Source organism: Portunus trituberculatus, chromosome 41 (genome assembly GCF_017591435.1).
Source record: "Portunus trituberculatus isolate SZX2019 chromosome 41, ASM1759143v1, whole genome shotgun sequence".
In the NCBI taxonomy this organism is placed as follows: domain Eukaryota; kingdom Metazoa; phylum Arthropoda; class Malacostraca; order Decapoda; family Portunidae; genus Portunus; species Portunus trituberculatus.
The window spans coordinates 29,640,728-29,658,227 of NC_059295.1; the positions used below are offsets into that span (position 1 = coordinate 29,640,728).

Here is a 17,500-nt window from a genome sequence, read left to right on the forward strand (position 1 = left end):
AAATAAACAAAACAAAACACAATGTCTGTCGCTGAGGACATAAAGAGAAGGCTTCCGATTGAAAGTCGAACTAAAAACCTTGGACGATGGGAAGGAAATGGAGCGTGTCACGGAAAACTACTGCATGGAAAAGAAAACGAAAAAAAAAAAAAAACAGAAAAGAAAAAAAAATAGTTTGGCCTTGAAATGGAAACGTTGCGCAGTGAACAAAATTGAAGTCACCTCGTTGTGGACACGAAAAAAAAAAAAAAGTTCCCGTGGTGAAAAGGATAAAATAAAATGTTACGTGAAGGGGAAATATATGAAAGAGGAAAACAACAAACATTTCAGTTAACCCTAAAAATATAAAGTGTTTTGTGTTGAACGGGGAACCAGAAGAAAAACACGAAAACCTTCAATGAATGCGGATGCAAAACAAAGGAATATGAATGGAAAACAACAGGGTTACACAGCGCGCGAGAAACTGTTACGCGGGCGAGGAACACAAGCGAGGAACACAAAGAAAATTGAATACAGCATACGAGGCATGTAGATACAGTTTAATTATTGAACAAAACTGATGTGCTGAATTGGTTAGACAAGTGAGTGGATTGTGGTAGCCAGCTAGAAAACACATGAAGAAGGAACGTTTTTATCCTTACAGCGCTTCGGCAAAGGAAGACAAAGGGAAGACTGCCCGTTGAAATGTCAGAGAAATAAAGATCTGGTACTTCATCCTGTGTTTTCTCAATGTAATGTGACTCAGAAGATAGAAACGGCTAGCTTTAAATTTCATAGGCCACCGTGTCACAGTCGAGATTTTGACACGACGTTTACTTGATTATGTAACTTTCCAATAATAATCTCTCTCTCTCTCTCTCTCTCTCTCTCTCTCTCTCTCTCTCTCTCTCTGTGTGTGTGGGCTTTTTTTCGCCCTTTTGTATTGTCATTGGCTAATACCTCTCCCAAAATAGATTTTTAGTCTCACCTGTTCGGCTTCATAAAAGTAAATGCATACGCAGATATATGAAGTTAATGAACTAATATAAAGGTGAAAAAATAGACAATTTACGTTTTGGCTTGTTAGTATGTTGTATGAAGATTATAGTTCGTCCATTATATATCATTGCAGACAATGCCGTACAATATCACCATACGTGGGAAGGGGAGGAGGAACCCATCACTGTAAAGAGCGGTAGTGATAATTAAGCTAATCTTCATATGGACGCTGCTCCATTTTTGCGCAGTTGTTTCCGTGTAGTGGAATGTTTACTCAACTGATCAATTACTCGTGCAGTATAATACTAATATGACATCAGTGATTCGTTGTGTTCCATAGTAATGTGAGAAAATGTGTTAAAAATAGTCTTTCCTACCATATATATATATATATATATATATATATATATATATATATATATATATATATATATATATATATATATATATATATATATATATATATATATATATATATATATATATATATATATATATATATATATATATATATATATATATATATATATATATATATATATATATATATATATATATATATATATATATATAAGAGAGAGAGAGAGAGAGAGAGAGAGAGAGAGAGAGAGAGAGAGAGATATGAAATGGGGGGAGAGACGAGGGATGTGTACTAGATTTGTCGCTTAATAGTTCATTCAACTCTCCATATTTTCAGAAGCACAGCAGCAGTACAACGCTATTCTTTTTGAAATATGATGTAAATCCGGGGCCTAACTGATGTAGTACGTTTTAAGAGACGCACTTCTATACTAGCTATGAAAAACAAAAACAAAAATACGTAATAGCCTGGAAAACCTAACAGTATGACCATAACAAAGAAAAGTACATTTTTTTTCATAAACTATGTAAACCTTTCAATACCGAACAACCACCAGACCCGCTTATTTCTAAGTGTTTTCAAATATATTTCTCACTTACAGAAATATTTTCCCATCATTAGCTTTTAACTTTTAGTTCTTTATTTGTGCTACAGATTCGCACATGATGGATAAAAAATTAACCGGCTCTTTTATATCTTTACTCTGCCTACACAAACCAATTTTATAACACTGTGCGTATTAACAGAAGACGAACGCAGAAGTGGATGTGCCACATATTACAAGTGGACTCTTCAATATGATTAATACTTAATTGGTGCCAAAAGTTCCCAGTTTTGTAATATTTTTTATTTTTTTATTCTGAGTTATCCAAAAATCTTTTTGTGTAGCACGGATGATTTCATGCAGCCATTTCGATGCGTTTTCTATAAAGGGTCACCAAAGCCTCCCCTCCTAGTAACTTGCTTAATTGGTGATATTCAGTTTTCGGCAAAATTTAGACATAACACAGACACTTAATTCGATATTTTTTTTTTTTTGTATACCAACAATTCTCATATGACTTCTTATTACTGATATTAACACCTTTCCAGAGTCTACACATGCATACCACAAAAGATTTCATGTACTCCGTTTATTTATTTTTTATTTTTATTTATTTATTTTTTTTTACAAATATATGTGCTTTCAAAGTAAATGATGGCATGATCACACACGCTAAATGGTCTCTTTTCTTCAAAGCACATTGTGTTGTGGTGGCAGCATTGCATCAGGTGGCACTCTACAGCAGATCCGAGCGAGGATAGTTATATTGTATTCTTTATTCTTTATCTTCATATCACTCGACAGTTATTGTATCCACACTGCTGTTTCGTATATTTTCTTTACCACTCGAACATTATACATAAATTCCAGTGTGTGTAAAAGGTGCAACATAATACTGCACACTAGAATCTCTCTCTCTCTCTCTCTCTCTCTCTCTCTCTCTCTCTCTCTCTCTCTCTCTCTCTCTCTCTCTCTCTCTCTCTCTCTCTCTCTCTCTCTCTCTCTCTCTCTCTCTCTCTCTCTCTCTCTCTCTCTCTCTCTCTCTCTCTCTCTCTCTCTCTCGATACAGGAAGGATCATTCACCCTGTTAGTAAAAGTAAAGGTACTGCGGTGTTCGACCCGTGCATAATAAATCTACTCGATAAAAAGTTTCCATCATCATGTTTCTTCGTTGCGAATCAGGACGCACAGACAGACAGACAAAGCCAGACAACAGGGAAAACCTAAAAAAAAACAATACTAACTGAATCTCGATGACATAAATTATAAATATTCCGCTGTGCCGGTATTGCAGTAAAAAAATAAATAAATAAATAGAAATGAACATATGAAAAATAAAGTTGATGGAACAGCTAAAGGTTGAAATAATGGTTGCGTTTGCCATCATCATCCTTACCGTGCTGGTGTTAATTCTTTTGTACCATGCATCGAACTATAAACTGTAATCTGAGGAAAATTCTTAACATCTGTAATAAAGATAAGACAAAAATTAATAGGTTCAAACTTGATTTAAATAGAAAAAAATATTGTTGAAGGAATTGGTTCTTTATTTTTTTGTTTTGACTTTCATCTATTGATTTAGTGCATGGTTGTCTGTTTGAGGTGCACATGTAATTTCACCGGGAAACACTACGCAGTATGCAAACAAAAGGCGAACATTGCTTTGTTTTGTTTTGTCTTATTCCTATTTAAAGCGTAACGTAGAAATTGTAATCACTCCATTTAATTCTTTTACTGGCGTTTAAACATATTTCCTCAATTCTAAGATAATTTGAAAACTTGTTGATTTAATCCTTTTTCTTTCTCTTCGAGCTTAAAAAGACTGCTCAGTGAATCTAGTGTTGTAAATTTTTAAATGTACCAATGAAAAGGTTAACTTCAGATGCAAGAATACAAGTACTGAATCATGCTTCAGAGCCATCCATATCTGATACCCTTAAATACACACCATTGCGTTACTACCTTAATCCTTTCACTCCCGTCAATTATTTTTCTGGTAACCTACGACTTTTCAGGCACCTCCATGTGATACACACTTAAGTATTTATATGACCTTCAAAAGACAAAGACAGTGAAGAAGAAAGGAAACGAACCATTTTTAAAGGTTGAGGGCAAATCCCGCCCAAGCCTTACTGTCGTGGACTCGGGGATTCCAATCACTCACGCCTTTTCTTCGCCATTTCACAGCTCTGGAGGGAGGCTGGAAAATGAGAAATCATCATCACCATCACTTTTTCCAGAAAGTGTAAAACGATGGTTAGCAAGTAAATGTTGAATTGTTGCTGGGGTTGCCAATACAATAGGAAAAGGAATCTAGATATGTTAGTGCAAATCATTATCATTTTTTTTTTTGCATGAAAAACTACGTCTGCATTAATATATTTTTACTCATGAGCTTAACTTGTTACTCTTGGCTATTATGAATTAGTATGCGCTTCTTTTCTACTTCAGTACTGGTGTTCGAAAAGCATAATTTTCTTCTTGATTAATATGATTCATGTATTTTCTACGTGCCTGATTTTGATCGAGAAGGCCGAACGTTGTGGTGTGAGCTGGCTGCACTTTGTCATGTGCTGGTGGAGCATATTTCAGCGAAGCGGTATTTACGGGTGTATTTAGTCGAGGAAATGTCCGGCAGATTATGAGGTACAGCAGAATTGCTCCCGGATCAGAAATAGGTACAGATATTGGTTGAGCAAATACCAACTGATGACAAAGTCCAAAATAGTTGTCTATGAAATAAGAAATAAGCACAAAACAAAATATGAGCACAAAATAATAATCACCTATGAACCAAACTTATATATATATATATATATATATATATATATATATATATATATATATATATATATATATATATATATATATATATATATATGAGAGAGAGAGAGATAAATATGAACATCGATATGTGGCCCTCAGAGGCTGTCCCATGAATTAATTCATCTGAACCGTCAACACTATCAAAAAGATTTTATAATTTGAGGAATGTTTATTTTGTTTATTTATTTATTTTTGTGTGTGTGTGTGTGAGAGGGAGGAAAATATTGGAGAAAGATGCTGCCACTGAATAAAGATAGAATGATTATTGAAAATAAAGTAAAGAAATAAGTACAAATAAATATGTAAACTAAATTAGATAAATAAATAGATAAAAAACATGTAAAACACAATGGTATGGAAAAATTTTTGGAGTCGAGGTTTTCTAGATGTGAATTTTAAGAAAAAAAAGTTTTTTTTAAATACATACTCGAGTGTCCTGAGTGCAGCATGCAACCGATTATTTAATAAAACGCAGTGAATACCTCAGAGGTGTGAGAGAGAGAACCGAACTGCATAGGATTGATTCCTTGATGAATAATATCAATGAACAACGTCAACGTATTTCAAGATCTGACAGGATTTGAACGACTGATGAAATCAAGAGAAGTTATTATAACACAAGGGAAGGGAATGCAAAAAGAAGAAAGATCACATACAACAAACCACATAAATCAAAAGAATGAAAGATCATACTAAGAGGAAAACGATCACACAAGCTAAGAAAGGAGGCAACACACACCAAAGGAAATAAAATCATGCAGACTAAGGAAAAAATAATAATGAAAATACTAATATATGAGGGAGACAACAGACGCAAGGAGAAAGAAACCACAAAAAACCAGAGGACGTTACTCCCAAAAACTAAAAGGAAAGAGACCATACAAACTCATAATTCAAGAGAAGATAACGAAAAGAGCAACGAGGTGAAACTATTGTACAGACTGGCTAGATACGGTCTGCATGACAATCATTTCGGTAATTCCATATTAATCTATACATTTCTACCGTCCATACCATATATACGCAACACCAGGCTGGATGAAATGTTATCTGTAGAGATTGGTGTCTCCAATGCTAGCCTTTTGACCCCCATAATTTCCTAACCCTATATTTCCATCCTTCAACATTTCGCATTTTTTTTATTTGTCCATGATGTTCTCACTCCATACATACAGTTCCATACGAACATATTGGAATTTACGACCTTGTATCATATTGTCTGTTCTTTTTACTTTTATGTACTCTTCCATAGATAAATGCTTTGCTGCGCCAACTTTATCTTTCACTCATCAAATACAAATTTTGTTGTTGGGTGTCTGTCTCCAGCCAAGACAGATCGTGTCTTTATATTGGAGGCGTGATTTTCTAGTGCACGTCAAAACTGTACTGGATAAGGATTTTCGAGCCTAATTTGTCACCATAATCTGCTGGTATGAGATAAGTAGAAAATGGAAGCAAAGATATAAAGGAACTGATATCTGATACACGACATATAGCAACTGCATGAATATATATATATATATATATATATATATATATATATATATATATATATATATATATATATATATATATATATATATATATATATATATATATATATATATATATATATATATATATATATATATATATGAGAGAGAGAGAATGCTTTGTACAGAAAATGGAGGATGCCAGTCAAGTTGGAAAAGCTAGAGTCAAAGGGAAGACTGCACGAACAAGGCTGGTTTGTATTGCCCCATCCTTGGAGTGTAGGCCCCTTATGAGTGGCTGCCATCCACACACGGCCTTTGAAGAGGGGAACAGTCAAAGGTTGTTACTCGTTTAATCAATTCCCTCCTTTAGTCATCTCCATCCTTGCATTCTCCTCCGGCATTTTGAATCACTTCTTGTTTTCTGTCTGTTTCCATTCGGATTTTGTTCACTTTACACGCCTGCATTTCCTTTCTCTACGTCCTTCAGCCTCTTTTAGCAATGCTTTCAGTTTAGTGACTACTGACATGTTTCCCTCGACAGAATGAATCTTAACGAATCTGCTTTTTCTCTTCCTGTTTTCATATTTTTATGGCTTATATATATATATATATTTTTTTTTTGCTTTTCTAGTCTTTTTTTCTCATTAAGTAAAATGTTAAGTTGCCGCGATAATTTGAAATAGGAATTTCCCGAGTTTTATTTATTTGTTTATTTATTTATTTATATCTTTATTTATTTTGAGTTTGTGCTTTGATACTTCGAGCAGAGTTCGGAGATTGATTGTTTTTGACTTGATTTCCGGTCCGTACTACGAACTCCTCATTCCTACACCATTAACTGAATTATAACTTGTTCCTAACTGACTTAAAACTTGTACTTGAGACACTTTACGAGGATCAGTTATCGGAAAACAGTAAGGGAAATAAGACACGGTATTCATATTAATCTGCAGAATAAGGTATAGAAAAGAATGTAAGATCAGACAACATTGACACACACACACACACACACACACACACACACACACACACACACACACACACACACACACACACACACACACACACACACACACACACACACACACACACACACACACACACACACACACACACACACACACACACACACACACACACACACACACACACACACACACACACACACACACACACACACACACACACACACACACACACACACACACACACACACACACACACACACACACACACACACACACACACACACACACACACACACACACACACACACACACACACACACACACACACACACACAACTAAAACAACCGCAACTCACACACAGAGAAAAACACACACCATTCACTCAGATATCGTAGCAAAACCACACAAATATACCATAAAAAAAAAAAATGCGAGCAAGGATGAAACTGATTAATGACCGCGATAAGCGAGAAGAGTAACATGAAGCTTGAAGAAAAAAAAAAAAAAAACGAACAATTAAGAAAACAAGATCCCTCATTATCCTTTAAATCAGAACCGGTTAAGACAATTGAAACAGACCGTGAAGTTTATGCACTGAGGTGATTAGATAATACAGACGTCTATCAGTGTGAAATATGAACAAAATAAGCCAACCAGGTATAATGGCACGTGATTGTAATATTATTCTTTACACAATAACGTGTTCGTGAGTCTTAATACGAGGGAGGAGGGCGGTGTTACGTGACTCTTTGGGTTAATACGTGACCAGTAGAGGAAGTGATCAGTGTAAAGATGTAGTTTGCTTTTTGCCTTCATTTTTTTTTTTTTCATCGCGTTGTTAACAGGATCCGCAAGGGTGAGTGACGATCAATAATGTAACTTTTACTCTCTCTCTCTCTCTCTCTCTCTCTCTCTCTCTCTCTCTCTCTCTCTCTCTCTCTCTCTCTCTCTCTCTCTCTCTCTACACCATCACTAAGGCGATAACGCTGTGAATGATACTTTAAAACTGTACTTAATAAATGTATTAGTTGCTTCAAAGAACACCTATTTAAACTGGTAATCCGTAATTGTTTTGTTGTAATCGATTTATTGGCAAAACTCCGCATTATATAAAACTTATTGTAATAGTTGAGTAGATTAATTAGGATTTATTCTGTCACTATTGATGTAAATTTGCACACACACACACACACACACACACACACACACACACACACACACACACACACACACACGCACACACATACACACACACACACACACACACACACACACACACACACACACACACACACACACACACACACACACACACACAGCAATGAACGTATTGAGGGCTACAATTCCTCTGTTATACACATCAAGCGCACGTATACATCAATTCATGTCTTTATGCAGACCATGTTAATTACTGGTGTGGCGGACCTCACTCTGCGCCGTCAATGACCACTGGACAAAACAAGTTGATTGTTTTATATGCCTGTATTGGCAGGAGGTTGGTTAGTTCAGAGGAAATAGGGGAACCTGCAAGAGGCCATCAGGACTATTCCTGGTAGGCCCCTAAAGTATATAATATGCTAACCTAGTTTCATTTGTGATTCCCATCCATAACTTTGTCATGTTTTCTAATGTAGAGTGGAAGAAAGATTGCCTGTCGCGTCGAGAGAAAAAAAAAATCGAAGGAAAAAATGCTAATTGATAGAAGAGTTTCAAGATTCGTATTTGAACTATGTAAGAAAATGTTTTTTTTTTAATCTCCCACTACGAGAATTAAAATTATACATTTTTGTGTCTTATTTCTAATGCTCTTAATTGAGTCTTATAGGAGTTGATGTTGTAAGAGTTTATTTTCCATGATCCTAGGAAAGTTTCAATAGGGAACAGTACGTATGAAAACCTGATCAATAACAAGACCACACACATGAAAGACCAATAACTGAATATATGTTATCAGTAGGATATGTTTCAAACTCTAATGGTATAAAACTTATATTGCACCGGGCACTAGTTAACTTCAAAATACGGACTGGGTGTATAAGTGAAGTGTATGCCTCTAGATAATTATGTAGTCTTTTTCCGCCTTTTGATCAACTATTCTGACCTGTAGCCTCATCCACACTTTTTTTATGGCATGCATATGATTAACGCTTTTATTGTTAGACAATTTATTACTTTCTCTTAAAAACCTTATCGTCACTTTTTTTTTTAGTATAGTCTCAAGAATAGCTATATAATATAAAATTACTAGATTAAACTTTTACTTTGAACATGCAAACAATTTTCAACGCTGCCCTGAATGTTAACAAGGGATGACCATTAAACTAAAAGTGCTGTGAAAGTATCGGGGTCAAGCAAGAAACATGCAGGCAAATAACACGTGAGGAATAAGATTTATTAAAAGAAGTAAGTGGAAATAGTGAGAACACTCAGCACACAAATAAAAACAAGAGTGTAACAAAAAGCGTATTCACGACATTTGCATGCAAGAGGAAATGCGAGCCACGCACACCCGCGCTACAAACTGCGGACATATCTAACTTAACTTATATTGAAATGAATGACCAACATACACGCACGAAAATATGTTCTTCCCAATCTCCTACCAAACAAAAATTCAGTATCAGCAGCAATAGTGGTAGTAGTAGTGGTAGTATAAATCGTAGTCGTGGTAGTAATAGTAGTTGTTGTTGTGGCAGTGATAGTACGTAGTAGTTGTAGTAGTGATAGTAATTCTAGTTGTTGTTGTGGCAGTGATAGTGCGTAGTAATAGTAGTAGTAGTAGTACTAGTAGTAGTAGTTTTTGTTATTATTGTTTTAATTGTTGTTGTTTTTATTGTTGCAGTAGTGGCATTATTATTAATTATTATTATTATTATTATTAACAGTAGTAGTAGTAATAATAATAGTAGTAGTAGCAGTAGTAGTACATAGTAGAAGTGGCAGTAGTAGTAGTAGTAGTAGTAGTAGTAGTAGTAGTAGTAGTAAAAAAATAGAACATTGGAATCTATGACCGCTGCCATTACGTTGGACTATATGACCACTGCAATTACCGACAAATTCTTAACACTCCACTACAGAAGCAAATTAAGTTACAAACTCCCCTTAGCTTGGACAGAGAAGAGACATTAGTCTAAACAGCTGGCGTAGATAATCTTATCTCAGGGTTCTTTCATTGGTAGAGAAGGTGTTTTAGTGTGGATCTCTCTCTCTCTCTCTCTCTCTCTCTCTCTCTCTCTCTCTCTCTCTCTCTCTCTGTTGATGTTCCGGGTTGAGATTTCTACTGGTATTAGGCAGATTTTTCTCACAATCCGTACAATTAAATCTTCAGAGGATTTTCCTAATCGTTTTGTGAAGCCAGGAACGCTGCAGTGTACACAAGGTGACGTTAGAGGTATGGAGTCAACATGGCAAACTCAAGAAACTGGGAAAAAAAGGAGAAACGTATCTTTGGTTTCACTAGTGTTTGCAGTTTAAGGTTTAAGTGCGGTGGTGCTCGTGATGATTGCTTCAAAAGTATTATTATTATTAAGGAAAATGATGGTAAGGCACAGGGTGACGGGAACTTAGATGTCATGTTTATAATCTGGTTTTCTTATGAATCCTCAGAGGCCAGGCTTGGATCTTAAGAGCCTTAATTCATGCATTACTTCTCAAATGCTCGCAGGAAGGACCCTCATGCTCCTAACTTTCAGCCCTGACGTCTTGTATTTCCAGCAACGCCACGGGCTTTGACATGGTAATGTTGGCGATGAGAAAGACGATCTAAGAATGAAGGACGCTAACACAGGCTCTTTCAGGGAAAATAGCTGCTCTGGATATCATTTTCACTCTCCATTTTCTTGGGTAAAGGTTCTTCCTCCTTGTGGCCGTGTAATGTGGAGAGAGTAAGGAAGAGGAAAAGCCAAGAGAGATACACGCAAGATTCATCCATATATACATAGCAACAAGGGTGAGAACTGCCTTCCACCAACTCGCACGTAGAGCAACACGGAATTTCCCTTTGCGATTCGTGTGACTTTAGTTCCTCGGTGTGGGTGTCACCGGGAGTTTCCCTTCAAAGAGGTGTGTCCTCTCTTTCTAGTGAGAAAGAGAATATGAGTCCTAAGTTTCATGTGTGTGCAGGAAGGAAGGAGGAAAAGGAAGTGAATTTACGTGGTCAAGACCCTGAAATCATGACGTGTAAGGATTATCAATGGGCTTGCACATTTACCTTAACTTCAAAAGACTTGAAATAACACTTGTCATCATCACTTTTACAACAAAAGTGTGGAAGCAATAATAAAAATTTTACATTCGTTTATGCTATTTCATTTATGAAACTATTTTGAAAGAGGAAAGGGAAAAAAAATCAGATCTTCAAAGATAGACAATGTTTTGTTGACAATTGTTATATTTCAAGGCATAATAAATACCACGTGCGTCTTTTTTTATTTAGTGCCACTGACATGCAGACTAAATTGTTTTTTTTATATCCTAACTGGAAATAAAATTCCAATGATCCGAATCTAGAGCCTCTTCATTCACTTCCCCACAAAAGTCTGTCGCGTCAAATGCACCAGTGGAACATTGATCACTTGCACCCTGGCGACGCGCTGCATAGCAAAACTTCTGTATAAAGAGTGACGCTGGAATTCAGTTGCTGGTTTGAAGATAGCGACACACATCTCCCTTTTTCCCTTTCCTCTTCTTTCAAGCGAAACTCTCCCATTTTCCTTCTTCCCCTTCGATCTCTTCTCTCTTACGATACGCTACATCAAAATTTTCTTTTCCACCCTATAGCTCTTCTCTCTATCCTTCCCTTCCCTCCCTTCTGTACCCTCCCACCACCTCCTCTGCAATGTTCAACAAGTACAGAAAAGTTTTATTGGTTAGAATCTTCTCCATTACGAACCAAAACTGACGAGCTACACATTCTACTTAATAAGACGAGCAACACTCAACTTTTAACAATACGTTTTGTCTAGATTTGTACACATGAAAAATTTATCTACTCCCTGGAAACTCCGTCCTGTTTCGACTGTTCTTGTCCGATTCCCTTGTCTGGAAACACACACAAATGTAATCATGACTGTCTTAATTTTCTGACATTCTGCTTCGATGTTTCGTATGTTGCTGGCTTTTATAGCAATTTTTCACTTTTGCCGCGTTACTGAATTTGCTAATTGAACGTCTCTTTCACTCCCGCAGCCAACGTTTCGTGCAGTTATCTCTGCTTCGTCCACCTCACTTAGTGTCTCCTATTTTGGTACCGTTGGACACAGAACAGTCTGCCTTACGCTATTGTCGTAGCCTTGCTGATACTTGACTCTTTCTCTAAGACAACATGACAACCAAGTTAGCCTCGGGCTTCTTGTGTCTCACGTCTCTTATTCAATACTCTTTTTTATAAGAACGTTTGGTAAGATATACTTTTCTGTTGATTTTTCTTTTTACATCTTCTTTACATGTTTGATGCTGAAAAAGAAGCAAATGCAATGGGTCATTTTTTCCTCCTCATACCAAGGATTTTAGAGATTTACGAAGCCGAACCTGTTGAAACGCCTGCATTTCTGAGGTGTCTGCTACAGGTGTGTCGCGCATCTCCTTTGCTCCGTGGTTTTTTAAGCCCGGGCAGTGAGGTGATGTGAATTTTCTTGCTGAGTGAAATGCAGGAGAATAAGAGTCAACGACCTTAAATATCCTTGGTGCGCAGCGTGCTCCCACAGATGGAGGTCATTGTACCTTTCACACCCTTCAAATTATTGATTTCATACATTTTTTTTAGGTATCAAATGTTAACCCTTAACCTTTTATGATTAGACATATCTTTCATAGTGAACAGAAAATGACACTGTAGGTACTTCAAGAAAATAACTGCTCCATTGCTCAAACATTTCCATTACTCAACCACTACTGTTACTGTCAATGATGGCTTGCGAAACAGTTCATTAAACGTGACGTTGCATCAAACACAAAAAAAGAATATCATTAATAATGTTTAAAGTGCAAAACAATTAAACTATCAGAAAACGAAAATTCAAATTACAAATACATATAGAGAAAAAAAAAGTTGTTATTGTCAGTGTTTTAGTCAAATAAAATGAAATAGAGGTAAAGAAAACCCGTAACAAGAAAAAAAAGTAAGTACTAAAATAAGCAAAATCTGGAAACACTCCATGAATAAAGACAAAAGAAGAGATGGAAAAAAAGAGGGTTCGCAAATACAATGTTATGGGGGAAAAAAGTAAAATCAGGCTCACAGCTGCTGACACGAAGCGACATATTTAGTGAAGCGTTGAGTGACCTGTTATTGTAGCGGAAATGTGGCGGCATTGTGCAGGCAGTGTCAGGCTGAGTGTGTCCTGTGCTGCCTTTCCTTTGTGTTAACTGCATGACGCTCGTTAATAATATAAAGGAACACTGGACTGACTTGTTGGCTGGACGAGAGAGAGAGAGAGAGAGAGAGAGAGAGAGAGAGAGAGAGAGAGAGAGAGAGAGAGAGAGAGAGATGTGTGTGTGTGTGTGTGGATTTAAACAAGTAGACAGAAAGAGGCAAAGATACACAGACAAACAAAACATTTAAGAATGTACACATGTGTCACTTATTAATTATACTACTTCAAAAAGTCGTCGTTGCAAACAGTCCGTTACTCTCGCCGTCTGTTGCTCATTTATTAGGGTTTCACGGTTTTCATTATTTTTTTTTTTTGCTGCGCTTCTAGTGGCAGCTTCATAAGACTTCCACATTATTAACCGATGAAGAACTCTTGAAAACACTACTAATTATCACTGTTGTCTTCGAAAACAGACTTAGTGAGAGAGAAATGTGTTTTCTGAATACTGGACTTTTGACCAGCAGATGAATAGATGAAACGCTGATCTTTGTAGGAAGTACTCTTGCCCCATTAATGTGGCGGAAAAAAAGTGCTTCTCAACACTCCATTACGTGAGTATATCCTGCACTACTACCACCTGTCGCTTGGCAATATCTTTGTGATGATAATTTAAGAGCGTGTGCTAGATTTGAAAAGTCTAAAGGACTGCAAAGATTCGCGTGACGATAAATTTGTTACTCTCTGCTATATATATTGGTTTAAAGGTGTTATTTAACGTGCGTGTGCGTGTGTGTGATGGTGAGGAGATGGAGGGTGGGTAGATCTGTGGGTAGGAGATCAGGGGGTGGGTAGGAGAGGGGGGGAATGAGATGAGTGGGTGACTGACTGGCTTCGTCTCAGTTAGTCCTTTGCAGAATTGACATTATGTACTGTGGATTTAGAACTTTAATAACATCCCTTACTGGCTTCATCTCTTTCTCTCCTGTTTTTTTCTTCATCTCTATTCCTCCTTCACTTCTCAAAATTTGTGTACTCTTTTCTTTCTTATCTGTTTTTTTGTTTTCATTATTTGTTCGTAAAATTTTTCTTTATTTTTTTTCATAATGGATGTTTTTTTTTATCTTCGTTTTCTTTGTGTTTTCGTTGTTTTAATGCATGTTTTTTCTACATATCATTCTTCATTTTCCTTGTTTTATCTTTCCCTCTTTCTTGCAAACCGAACATGGTAATCAAGTGAAAGGCTCTTATGTTTCCATGGGTGAACATGAAAGGAATAAAAAGAAGAGAAACATTAGTGAGACATGTAGGTACTGTTCTCTGTTCATTGCTTCTCCCGCAAATACTCAGTTGTAATATCTGAAAATGATTATTTGTCCTCCTCACTCACAGAAGTTCTCCATTTGTAATCATAAATTTTGCGAATAATATCACACTTGTAAGCCATATTCAACGGAAAATTTTCAACTCAAACATTGGATGTAATAAGAAATTAAGAGATCATTCAGGTTTTCTTTGATTTTCTCTGATCACGCCTGTCTCCTTTTAAGGTCAATTTAATGAATGATCAAATTAATTTATATCTATTAATTGTATTCATTCATTTATTTGTTTATTTTATTTTTAACTTTCAAGTATTAAAATAAAGATCATCGAATAATGTACGCAAAGGATCCATTCGGTTTACTCTCAACTTCTCCTTTCCTTAGCACTTAATTCACTTCAGAAGACAATGGAGACCAAGGCTCCAACGAAGCGCCGGAGCACCTGAGTGACTAACGTTGAAGCCTCCCTATGAAAATAATTTTTGATCCGTAAGAGGAGAAAGTGCATTCATTTTTTTATTTGTCATGACAAAGGCGAAGTTAGCCTTTTCCCGCTGCCAACTCAGACAACTGGAAGATTGTCTCTGCATCAGTGGAGTGAACGTATGTGACCTGGCCATTTCGTACCAGATGAACGTAAAGTATATCCTAATAGATTGGCATGACGCCTGATTTCATGAAGGCACACAAAATGAATGAAAATGAGAGTGATATCTGTACACATAAGCCTGTAAGGAAGAAATTGTGTCAAACGACGAAATAACGCAAGCGTTCCATGACACAACATGCATTTGTTGTGGCCTGCCGGCGAATGTTACGTTTGATAATTTAGAGTAGAAACCAGGGTTCGAGGAGATGACGGATCGCAGGTGAAGACAAAAAGGAGGCTCTCTCTAAACTTACATTCTCAAAGCGAGTAACGAAAGCTTCTAACCCTTCCGAGAGTGAGCTGACCGAAGTGATTGAAACTTGCAAGGGTCTCCACCAAGGTAGGTGTGGTTTGTCTTGACTTGAATTACAACTATGTTAGACATGCGAGGTTCGATAGTATCCAGTCGTGTTTCTAGAGACAGATCGGGTCATCAGCTTTTGTGAACAGCTGCAAAGAGCATGCACCTGTGGAGAGGGGAATAGAGGAGTAGAAACGTCGAGTGTGTCGGCGTGTGTCTGAATCGATGGCTGAATGGCTGATGGAACAACAACATAGAAGCGGTTTTGTCACGAACAGCCACGTCAAATGCTTACTCCAGGCTCCTGACATCGAGGGCACTTCCAATGCGTGGTAACGTCAGCAAGTAGCGTTGGGAGCTGTGTGGCCATGGGTATCGGTGTTGTTTCATAGTGAAGGCACATGCATGAGCCATGACTTCAAGCACACCAATACCCCGCTGCTTATAGCAAAGATGGTACATCATTCTTCAGTTTACGTACCCCATAAGACAAGATAGGACAAGAATTAAAACTCAGTAGATGACGGTGGTGGGTCATGTAGAATCTACGTGACCACAATTCTTTACTGAGAGGCTGCCCGTCCTGATAGAATTTACGAGCGAAATGTATTTCTTGCAATTCCTTGCTGAGATTATGGTCGCCACCAATCGCGTAACGAGTGAGAAGATACGTTGTTAGTTTGCGAGGCCAAGCAGGAATATCTTTAATACTTAATTCACTTTTGCCAATCAACGCAACTTGACATCACCCAACACGTTGCTCTCAGACACAAGTTTCACGACAGAATACTGATGTGTAAACGCTGGGAAGTATCTCCTTTAGCCCATAAATTCCCGTGAAAAGCCCATAATGTATAAATAAGAAAAAAACGCTGGGAAGGAGGACATAGTTCGCAATGGTACGGTCATGCGAGGATGGTGTGCGATGGAGATGCTGCACTGTAAGTCATTGCCTTTGGAAATCGGTGACTGAGATTCTCCACTGCTGTAGAGAACGTCATCCATGGGTCGTTGGGTGGAGGAGGCAGCCACAGGAATTAATACAGTCGGTTACAGGCCGTGGTGACGCGTATGATCGTGGGTTTCAAGAGCAATTGATGGCCTTGTTCCGGCAGGGTAAGACAGAATGGGCCAATGCCCGTTATCATGTTCGTTCCCCTTACGCATCACTGAGTGTTTCTGAAAAACCGAAAGAAGATCTGGACCCGAATGATCAATTGTGATATGTTCCTCTCACCCAACTGCCCAAGGGTGAGTGGGAACTTCTACTCACCACTGAGTCTCAAAAGAGAGAGAGAGAGAGAGAGAGAGAGAGAGAGAGAGAGAGAGAGAGAGAGAAAGGGGGGAAGAGAAAAAAAAAATTGTCTGGAAACATGGTCAGTCCAGATGTGAGTGCAGCCATCCCGCGTTGCTCTTCACCCGTCTCCCTGCATTATGTCCTGTGCGGCACATCTTGGTACTGCTCTGCACGTTCCTCAGTACCTCGCCCCATTAAGACTAAGAAAATCTATTGACTTTGAGGGCCTTCAGCTTGCCTTAGCATTTTACTCTACTGATGCTAAAAGTTTAAAGTTATTGTTCCATCAGTGAAAAAGACAAACGTTGAATAAAAGAAGAATGTAAGGAAATAATGGAGGTACAAGTAGGTCTCAGACCTATATGTAGCAGTATTTGTATCCTACCTTATCCACAAATGCATCAAATTTTCTTAAGTTCCCTAATGAGACTGTACAAACAACATGATTATTGAATATTTTATTA

At 37.3% G+C, this 17,500-nt stretch overlaps 2 long non-coding RNA genes across 5 annotated transcripts in view; one reads left to right on the forward strand and one right to left on the reverse strand.

Moving 5' to 3' along the window:
• LOC123516827 overlaps positions 1-17,500 on the forward strand; it is a 118,803-nt gene that overhangs the window by 91,714 nt on the left and 9,589 nt on the right. The window lies entirely within an intron of this gene.
• LOC123516828 overlaps positions 3,430-17,500 on the reverse strand; it is a 92,371-nt gene continuing 78,300 nt past the window's right edge. The window contains exon 3 of the long non-coding RNA XR_006678294.1: positions 3,430-4,083. This is a non-coding gene — a long non-coding RNA (uncharacterized LOC123516828). The remainder of the gene's footprint in view (positions 4,084-17,500) is intronic.